This window comes from Ascaphus truei, chromosome 3 (genome assembly GCF_040206685.1).
Source record: "Ascaphus truei isolate aAscTru1 chromosome 3, aAscTru1.hap1, whole genome shotgun sequence".
In the NCBI taxonomy this organism is placed as follows: Eukaryota; Metazoa; Chordata; class Amphibia; order Anura; family Ascaphidae; genus Ascaphus; species Ascaphus truei.
The window spans coordinates 92501730-92509903 of NC_134485.1; positions in this window are offsets into that span (position 1 = coordinate 92501730).

Here is an 8174-nt window from a genome sequence, read left to right on the forward strand (position 1 = left end):
TGTACTTGATATCTATCACTCTATAGACGTATATATATCTGTGAAAAACCCCGTAAGTATAATTTGTTCTTCATTTCACATATAACTTTGAATACTGGATAATAGCATATTAACCTTTTTAGTTACCAGAATGCGGGATAAGGGGGGGAAGGGGGGAGTGGAGGAGGGGATGGGAGAGGGGGACTCTGAATACATCCTTTTTTGTTTAGCTTATAATTATGACCACTGGTTAACCACTGTAATTAATATATATCACTGTAGACACATTGAGAAGTCAGGTACATACAGTTTGTTCTTCATTTAGCACATAATTTTAAATATAGGATACTAGCATATTAACTTTTTCTATAACCAGAATGCAGGGTGAGGGGGGGGGGCAGAGGGGAGGGGGGCGAGGGAGAGAGGGGAAGGTGGGAGGGGGGAGGGGGGAAGGGGAGAGGGAGGGGGAGGAGGGGTCTTTGAATGCATCCTTATTTTGTTTAGCTCATAATTATGATCACTGGTTAACCACTGTATTTGATATCTATCATTCTATAGACGTGTAAATCTGTGGCAAACCAGGTAAACACTGTTTGTTCTTCATTTAACACATCATTTTAAATACAGAATGTTACAATATTAACCTTTTCAAAACCAGTATGAAGGGTTGAAGGGGTGAGGGGGTTGAGGGGTGGGGGGAGAAGGAGAGGAGGAGGGGGGGGAAAGGGGGCAGAGGAGGAGGAGGGGTGGGAGGAGGGGAATTGGGGGAGAAGGGGGCAGGGGAGAAGGGAAGGGGGGAGAGGGAGGGGCAGGAGGAGACGGGGCGGCTGGGAGGAGGAGAGAGGGCAGGGGGAGAGGGGGAGGGCGGGAGGAGGAAGGGAGATGGGAGAGGCGGGGAGGAGGGGAAGAGACTGAACACATCCTTATTTTGTTTAGTTTATAATTATGATCACTGGTTAACCACTGTGCTTGAAAGCTATCACTCTCTATATACATATATACTGTATTGCCGACGAGCATTCTAAAACAAATCTGGGGCAATAAACAAGAAGACCCAGGTACATGCTGGGTACATGCTGCAACATTTCAGTGACATTTCTGCAGACAGACTAATGGCCCATCGGATTAACAGCGGGGGTCCCTGGCAAATCCATTCAAACTGAATGAGACTGCCATGGACCCCTGCTGTGTTAATCCGATGGGCCATTAATCTCTGCAGAAATGTCACTGAAATGTTCCAGCATGTACCCAGCATGTACCTGGATCTTGTTGGTAATATCCCCAGATTTTCCAAGGCAAGATTAAGGCAAGCTTTTAAAAAACTCGTTGGCGCACCTGTATACGTGTGAAACAAGGTTAATACAGTTTGTTCTTCATTGAAGTCATATCTATAAATACAGGATATTAACATATTAACCTTTTCCATAACCAGTATGCAGGACATGATGAGGGGGAATGGGGGGGGGGGTAGAATCTGATCATACACTGGCGACACACTTTATTCGAGCTCGGCTAGTCCCACGAATTCGGGTATACCCGGGTGTATTGAGGTTTGTGACTGTTTTCTGCCCGAGTGCATTGAGTTATTTGCCGGCAGGGATTGAAGCATTTTATTCCCGTTGGCTGCAATACTGCACACTACATATATATATACTGCATTACAATTCATGAATTTATGCCATCTGGTAGACACGCAAAGCATTGCAGCCTATTAAATCCTAATCATTATCATTTAACAGATCAGCCGCCCATCAGCCAGGCATGAACCCAGGCTGGGAAGGCAAATGCAACGGGGCTTGTCAGAGGTGAGGAGCGGCGCATTCCAGGTATCTGCCAGGTACATACCGGGTATTTGCTCGAATAAAGTGTGTCGGTGCAGTATCCTTATTTTGTTTAGCTTATAATCATGATCACTGACTAACCACTGTACTTGATATCTATCCCTCTATAGACCTATACCTCTGTGAAGAACCCAATATATACAATTTGGTCTTCAATTAGCTCATAACTAAATACCGGATAGTAACATATTAACCTTTTCCGTAACCAGTTTGCTATTTAAGGGGGAGGGGTGTGGGGTAGTGTAGGGTAGGGGGCAAAAGGAGGGAGGGAAAGGGGGAGAGGAGTACATCAAAACTTTTTAACCTAAACAGTTTTGATTTAAACATTTATATCTCTTAGCTAGCTAATATTAGCAAGAGCTCTCTCAGAAATCTGCTTCACTTTGGTAACTTAATGGGCCTTATATGGTGCTCTTGGTCCAGTACAATATATCAACAATATTAGTAAGGGCCAGGAACGAATGTTTAGCTAAGCCTATAAAACTTAAGGAAATTATGCTAAAGGGCAGCATGTGAGGGGTCTAGACCCCTGGTGTTTCTTTTATCTCCGTCCCAACCAACCCAGAACTCAGATACATTTTGTCCAACATGGTCGGCCGGGAGCCGTAAATGAAGAGGCTTCCCTTCTCTAATTCTTGATCGCCGTGGTAACGGAGTCAGCCCCCTGGGTTATTCCAGTGTGGTCCTCCACCACGGTTGATTGGGTCACCAGTTGGTGAAAGGGAGGGGGGGGCGGAAGGCGAAGACCAATCCCGCCGAGCTCCCATTTCCAGATAAGCAACCGTAGACAACCGAGATCACACTGGCAACTCGTAAGGAGGCTCACTGAGGCCATTAAGAGAGACCTGCTCTGCCGTCCAGGACAGACTCCCCATGTTACCATCAGCGTGAGGGGGGAGAATAGACGAACCTCGAGTCCCCGGTAATTGTTTCATTTAGGTATGGTTGTGCTTCAGTGGTTGACTATTAAAGAGACGTTGTTATCTCGTCCTCTGCAGTCGAGTAGGTTTCCTCATGTCATAGGCTTCTAGGTTGATTGTAGAGCAGGGAGACAAGGTTGCAGATTTGCATGCATTTAGTAAGACATTTTTTTTTTTAATTCTTTTTAGTGTTTCCATACATTTGGCTCACTAGGTGATGATAGATGCAAGACAAACAAAGATTCCCCAATGAATGCACTCAAATTACAAAGTGTGAAATGATGGATAAATTAAAATTAATCTTTAATCTGAATTAAATTTAAAATAAATTATATAGAGGGTTATGGTATTGTATTCTTAAACCATTCCCTATTGACATACCGAATCCTAATCACAGAATAATGTGTTAATCTAAAAAATGCTAATAAAAGACAGAAATCATGTATATCTAGCACAGCTACTAAACTATCCAACTGAGTACTAAGACTCTAGGGATAACTTGTTTAAATAGTAAAAAATATTTACTAAAAAACTGGTAAGGTTAAGTGGTAACTAATACCAGTACTAAATTACTATTGTATAGTTAAATTGTGTATAATGTATCACAGTTGTAGCACGGTAAAAATACTGTTCTGTCTGATAAGCATAAATAATTTGACGTATGTATAACAAATCCAATGTAAGTAGAACACAAAGCAAATAGCGCATAGCCAGGGAGTCAGGTGGTAGATAAAAAGTAAGTTCCATTTATTTCAGTGCATGACTGATAAAATCATCATCCAGAGGGGAAAAAACACACAGCCTCCTATGCGTTTCGGACGAGTAGGTCCTTTATCAAGGAGTATGGGATATCGAGCAGGTAGGTGCCTTTTATGCCCCTAACTAAATCTAGACAATACATAACACTCATGAAAAATCAGACTGACCCTTCAGTGCGCATGCGCGTGACGTCACGCGAGGCGCCACCATATCCGGCGCAATGCCGGTAGGTAGAACCCCCCCCCCCGCTCATTCACGCATGTTCACCATGGAGACAGAATAAAACCTGTGACCATGGAATAAGTTCCGTCCCACGTGACATGCCTTCGGGTCACCGATTGGCCCGTGCGCGCCGCCATTCCGTTATTGACAAGGGATGTATTTGTTGTTATTGTTACATTTGCTATTTATGGGATATGGAGCAATTGGTGTCAGATTCCCTTTATGAGTCACCCGGTTTGTTCATCAAGCAGGATAGGAATATTCACTTCTGGATTCCAGTTATTTTTTTCCCCTATGGGGTGACTCTATTGTTTATTGTGGCTTGATATGCACCCATTCATGGCGATTCTGGAGGGTACTGAGGGGTGGGCGTGTTTCTATTTCAGCCTTTGTTTCTATTGGCGGAATGGCGGCGCACACGGGCCAATCGGTGACCTAAAGGCATGTCACGTGGGACGGAACTTATTCCATGGTCACAGGCTTGTGATTTGAGTTATTTTATTCTGTCTCCATGGTGAACATGTGCGAACGAGCGGGGGACGTTTCTACCTACCGGCATTGGTATGATCTGGTGGCGCCTCGCGTGACATCACGCGCATGCGAACTGAAGGGTCAGTCTGATTTTTCACGAGTGTTATGAATTATCTAGATTTAGTTAGGGGTATATAAGGCTCTATATCCCATACTCCTTGATAAAGGACATACTCGTCCAAAACGCGTAGGAGGCTGTGTATTTTTTCCCCTCTGGGGTGATGATTTTATCAGACATGCACTGAAATAAATGGAACTTACTTTTTATCTACCACCTGACTCCCTGGCTGTGCGCTATTTGCTTCGTGTTCTACTTACACCAGAACCCAGGGAGCCTGCCCCTTTAGGATGCTGCTGCCAACTTCTCTCTCCTCCTCCTTCAACAGCGAAGCAGGACCCGTCCGCTGGTTTTTAACTCCAGGGGCTCAGGCAGCAAGTAGGGGAGAGGCAGATCTGAGAGCCCCTCCAGCCCGGTCACGTGGAGCACAGCCGGTTTCTTGCACCACTCCGTCACTCACCGTCTGGCAACAGCCATTTTGATCTGGGGTCTGATCAGCTCAGTCAGCTCCCTCACTCCAGCACTGGGGCCGCCGCCACTGCTGCTGCTCCTACAACTAGGCAAAGGGGACACGATCGCGCGGTTCGGTGATTTGGCGGCAGGGGGGGCCCGGAGTGAAGGGACGGGCTCTACTGCTCGTACTCACTTCTCCCTGACTGAGCCTGTGGCCAATTTGCGGATAGGTCTTTGCAATCCGATTGGGTTCTCACTCCTTGCCCTGTCCCCGCCACCACCGACTCATCAAGGGAGAGATCACGTGACATGCCTTCGTGTCACCGATTGGCCCGTGCGTGCCGCCATTCCGTCAATAGAAACAAAGGCTGAAATAGAAACACGCCCACCCTTCGGTACCCTCCGGAATCGCCATGAATGGGCACAAATCAAGCCATAATAAACAATAGAGTCACCCCGTAGGTGAATAAAATAACTGGAATCCAGAAGTGAATATTCCTATCCTACTTGATGAACAAACCGGGTGACTCATAAAGGGGATCTGACACCAATTGCTCCATATCCCATAAATAGCAAATGTAACAATAACAACAAATACATCCCTTGTCAATGTATTAACACCTAAATGACAATGGAATCAGTCATCAACTTGTACTAACAGTATGTAGTATAGAAAGTCAGGGAATAACCCCTATAGGGCAAAGATAACATTAAGATTAATAACATACAGGATATATATGATTTCTAAAATACCCATTTCAACGATTCAAGAAGTGGCTCAGATTCCACTCTATGTTGAGTCTGCATGGGGCTCTAGTTTGTAGCATAAAAATCCAATATGCCTCCCTGCGGTCCAACATATTGAGTATATCACCCTTTCTCTCACTAGCAGAAACTTTTTAAATTCCTCTCAACATCTATAGATACATTAAATAATCCTGTACAAGGGACATGTATGAACGGGGGAGGACAGAAGTACTTGGTTTAGCCTTTAGAGAGGCATGCGATCTCCAAGATGTGATTGATCTTGAGGAATTATTGGGAGAACATAATGAAGCTTCAATGGGGGCTTCCATTCCAGAATTTAGTATTTGGAGGTCTGACCTCAAAAAAGGCTCACTCTTTTATCCCCAGTTCACCAAGAGTCCGTTTTTAACGACCTTTGAGAATTTGGTGATAAGGGATTTGCGTGTTCTGGCAGAGGGATTTTCATTCTCTAATGTGGCTAATCACAATTTAAATAAAGAAGAAAAACAGGCACTATTATCTTTACAGAAGAATTCTACAATTGTTATTAAGAATGCTGATAAGGGGGAGCAGTGGTAGTGCAGAGTAGGGCTGGCTACCTCAAGGAAGCCTATCGACAACTTGGGGATGCCACTACCTACTCTGTACTACCAGCTGACCCCTGTAGAGGGAGAAAGGGGGTGGCCCGGTATTAAAGGGGTTGCACCCCATTTGGCCATCCCCTGACCTCACCAGGGAGACAAGGGGTTAACTGGACTGAGGTCCAGAAATATGATTTAACCCTTGTTATGACATGTTAATGTGTATTCCCCTGTTCCCATGCTTTATTGTAATATCTGGTTTAATCAGTGTCTGCATCACACACACACTAGGATCCATCCGGGAGCACAAGGGTTAATAGTTGTTTAGTGATTATAGCCCTTTGTGTAATTTCCCGCCTTTTCAGGCACCATTTTGCAGGGTCCCATAAGCCGCCATTGAGGCTCCATGTGTTTCAATGGCGAATCTTGCTGTTGGGTCCTGTTTCCTGTGAAGACCAGCAGATGGCGTCCGAGAGGAGGAGCGGCGGTTTCCCATTGTGAGTCAATGGGCCCATTGACTTCAATGGAGAATCCTCGAAAGAGCTTTCCAGGAACGAGTTGGCTGCCGTCCAAACCGCTAAACCGCAAAGCGGATACATTTTCAATAGGAGAGCTTTGATCACTTAACTGTCAAGTTCAACGACAAGTGGCGTGGGAATAAACAGTTCTAGAGCACATAGAAATAAAATTATTTTTGCCCCTAGTTTCTAGACCTCCCCCCCACTCGACAACAACCGGGTCCCCGTATCCTGGACCCCCGATAAGGGTCGAACCGAGAAGAGCGGGTCGCTACATAGGTTCCAATGGCGGCGGCAGAAACGGCTCAGGAAAACGGCTCAGGAAAACGGCTAAGTGTCAAAAGCTGAAATTTGGGAATCTATAGCTCCGGTTCCGGAGGGTCCAGAGGATCAGGGTTTGGGGTATCTGTAGTCACTGCTCCGGCATCGCTGCAGAACCATCCTTGACCCTCTTGGACCAACCCGACGGAGTATGGACCCCCTTGAAAGTTCGGGACTTTTCCCATAGACTCCAATGGCGGCCAATCTCCATTGACCGGCTATGGCGGAAAACCCCCATTGACTTCAACGGCGGCGTCGCCCCGTTGAAAGTCTGTGGCGGCGGATTCCCATAGCCGCCAACGGCGGTGGTTTGCCATTGAAAGTCTATGGCGGCGGAGCCCGTTGTTTTCAATGGGGATTTAGTGAAAAACCGTGATTTAATTTACAGCGGAGTTTTTTGTATTAAAATAGGAAACGGTTTAAGGTGTATTTGTGTATCTCCGGTTCCGAAGGTCGTAGCAAGTCGCAAATTGGACCATAGGGTGTCCCAGTTCCAGCATTGAGAACTGGGAATCTTGGACCTGCTGGACCCAAAAAAAACGGATATTTTAATATGTTTGTGTTTTATCCTTCATACTGTGTTCCAAGGTATGGGTAAAACCCAGAGGAAATTCCTTTTCATACCAGGGTAGCATATGGCCAGAAAGGCGACCCAATGTCTAGGACTTAAGTATTGTTCAAAGGATTTTGTCACCTCCACTGTTTACATGAGGGCAGAGATTACTCAAACCAGAGCAGTCTTTAAGTGTCCCATTTAACACCTTACAACAAAGAATATCCTGCCAGGAATCCAATCTGGTAGACTAGCTGGCATTCTTGATGCAGATGAGGGGCTACACAAATGAGACCCCAGAGTTCTACTGTGCATGTACCAGCTAGCAGGGGGGCATGTATCAAAATGTGTTCCCACGTTAATGAGTGGCTGGAGTTAATTGAAGACTAATCACCTGTACTTAATGTTAAGGATAGGGTACAAAAGGTTTATAAACTGTTGTCCACCCTTTATCCTTTGTCTTCTGATATCATCTGAATTGTTACCTGATTGCGCGAGAATTGCTATGCTACATACTTCTCACCCCCCATCCCCAAAGTAAGTGTACTTCTTGTCTGTTACTGTATTATTCGTGTGTTCACCTATCCAAAGGAATAAATATACTTTATTATATTTAAGCCTCGTTCAGTTCAAACCCAGTTATTTGTGTAAATTACAACCTGTGATAAGCTATCGTCACAACCCCACGGAA